Source organism: Hibiscus syriacus, unplaced genomic scaffold, assembly GCF_006381635.1.
Source record: "Hibiscus syriacus cultivar Baekdansim isolate YM2019G1 unplaced genomic scaffold, ASM638163v2 tig00111837_pilon, whole genome shotgun sequence".
Lineage (NCBI taxonomy): Eukaryota > Viridiplantae > Streptophyta > Magnoliopsida > Malvales > Malvaceae > Hibiscus > Hibiscus syriacus.
Window position 1 is genome coordinate 1760569 of NW_024063194.1, and position 2879 is coordinate 1763447.

The following is a 2879-nucleotide window of genomic DNA, read 5'->3' on the forward strand; positions in this document are numbered from 1 at the left end:
AAGACAAAATTGATCAATAAAGGAAAACCATATGATAACAACATTGGTTTAGCATTTGACAACACATTCATCATTTCCTGTAGTTTTTACTTAGATGTAAAACATTTGACAACACATTCATCATTTCCTGTGGTTTCTGCCAAGATTTCTCAATCATTGAAAATTTTTGCATATTTGTTCAAAGCTTTTGTATGATGTCACAAGATCACTTAAGAACAAAACTTAATAGGAATACAAGTGAAATGTTGGTGTGTTTCATGACCAAAACTTGATCAAATTCACAAAATATGCTACTGTTGAACTTAATAAGAGACACTAATTGATCTTGATATCATCTCGGGCAAAGGCAAAAGTGATATTGATCAGCTTTCTTCTGTAATAAGCGTTGTAAGAAGTAGAAACACACCAACTATAAGAGCCATGTATGGAAAGATATTCGTAGAATTCTTGACGCTGAGCTTCTCTCTTCAATGTCATCAAGTAAACAAAACTGATGTGAAAAACAGTTTTGTAACCTCAACAGTATGGTAGAAAATAACTGACAGGAATCTCAAAGAAATATTTTCAATTATCACCGACACATAATAGGCCAAATTCAGAGTTCGAGGTCTCGAGGAACTAATCCTTGTATCGAATGGTCTATAAAGGGACCATCTTTATTCATGCAACCATAATGTCGCTTACAAAAGAACACACTGTCATGTGGCACATGGTTTAAGAAGATTGGGTATTTGAAACCATACTTGCTGAATAAATATTTGTTCAACAACAGGACCCTAATGCAACTGCCTGATGAACGAAGCAATTATGTGTAGTCAGATTGACTGTTATTGTTTCACCATTTTCATTCTTCATATTTTTCTGTCTCATTGGAAATATCTGCTCAAGTCAATGATTTTTAACACATGATGATGTGAGCCTTCAGTATGCCCCAGCATTTACTGATACGAACGTTCAAAAATGCATAAACAGTCCTAATTCTGATTGAAATGGGCTTTTAGCATGCCCCGATATTTGCTTCTTGTTAATCTGAGTCTTCAAAATGCCCCACATGGATCTGTCTGAAGGAACCTTTAAAATGACCCAACATTTGCTAATACAGATGTTAAAAGTGTGTTCAACATTACTTCTTATTGAGATGAGCCTCCAAGAATGCCCAAATATTCATATTGTTATGAGCCTTCAAAATGCCCCAATATTCTATTTCTAGTTGAAATGGGCCATCAAGATGTCCCTCTAGATATGTTTGATTCACTCTCAATGTCTGTTTGACTGAAATGTCCTGATCCCCACGAGGTTCAATTTTGACAATGAACTGTTGTAGGTACTTGTAGCTTTATTCGTGCCCCAAATCTGTTTATCTTGAATACTCTCATTCTGGTGTCACTAAACAGTAGTATTGTCAAGTAACTGGAGAAATTCTCTTCATATTGTCACAAACTTAAGAAGTACTTAATCATTCTGACAAAAACGTCTTAGATATGTGTCTTCTGAATGAGGTGACCATTTTCTGTATCTGGAGGGATTTAGTCAGACAGAGCAATATAAATAGCTTGGTAATCCGTTCCAGGCTGACACAGTGGCTTATCATCTTTTAGTGGAGGCCATCTCTGAAATATACTTTTCTGTGGGAGAGAAACCAATTTATATGAACAGTAATCTGATGCAATAGCAAGGCTACATATACAGTGGTACAGGCTCATCAAAAATCCACACCCATGCAACATGTTGATTTAAATCATCTGATTATGAAGCGATCTTTCAGGATGATTTCACAGATATTGATAGTTCTTTCTGATAGCGAGGAAATCCTGAATTCTGATTCTGATGAGGAGAATAAACTGTTATACTTGACAAAAACAGGATATTCAGAGGTTGAGGCTTCAATAGCCATGGAGAGATGTGGTCCGAATTCATCAATTATAGAGTTGACATATTTCATATATGTTGCTCAAATGGCTAAAGCTGCTGACGTACTTCTTCTGGTAGAAGGTAGGAATTTATTATGCAATGGCCCCAATTACAAGCAAAGGCGAAAGTTGGGCTATAATTTTTGGAAAAGGAAGAAGCAGGGGAAGCTTCAAAAGAAGCTTCTTAATGAAGGCGATCATGCAATTCATCTTTCAATTCCAATGATTAGTTCTGGGGTTCCTACCGAACCAGATCAGATAACTCAAAGAACACTTCCATAAGATGCTATTGGGTCTACTTATTTCTACTACGAGAACGTGGCACTTGCTCCAGTTAATGTTTGGACCGAAATATCACAGTACTTATTCGATGTAGAGCCAGAATTTGTAGATTCGAAGTATTTTCATGCTGCTGCACTTAAAAGGGGCTATATTCATAATCTGCCAATTGAGAACAGATTTCCTCTTATCTTGTTTTCTCCACGCACTATACATGATATTTTTCCATTGACAAAGAAATGGTGACCTTCCTGGGATCCAAGAACAAAGTTGAACTGTTTACAAACAAGTACAGGAAGTGCCAAATTGACATAAAGGATCTATAAGGCTCTTGAAGCTTATGACGATGAGTCACCTTCGAGTGTCCAAAAGTATGTTCATGATGAGTGCTGAAAATGGGATCTGGTATGGGTTGGAAGGAATAAAGTTACTCCACTTGAATCTGATGAGGTGGAAATGCTTCTAGGTTTCCCTAAAAACTATACATAAGGAGCTGCTAGAGACAAGTTCCCCAGTGATATCAATGTCCTGTCTCTTTTCTCTGGAATCAGTGATACAGAGGTTACCTTCTACTGTCTTGGCATACTTTTGAAAACAAATGTGTAAGAACTGAATTATGATCGGTTGAAGCAATTGATGAGTAGATTTGGAAATTTTGACCTTGTTGCCGGTAGCATCCAGTGTAACAAC

At 36.7% G+C, this 2879-nt stretch overlaps 1 pseudogene; it reads left to right on the forward strand.

The window, feature by feature from the left end:
• Positions 1–1744: 1744 nt before the first annotated feature.
• LOC120171909 lies at positions 1745–2669 on the forward strand (annotated as a pseudogene).
• Positions 2670–2879: the final 210 nt, after the last annotated feature.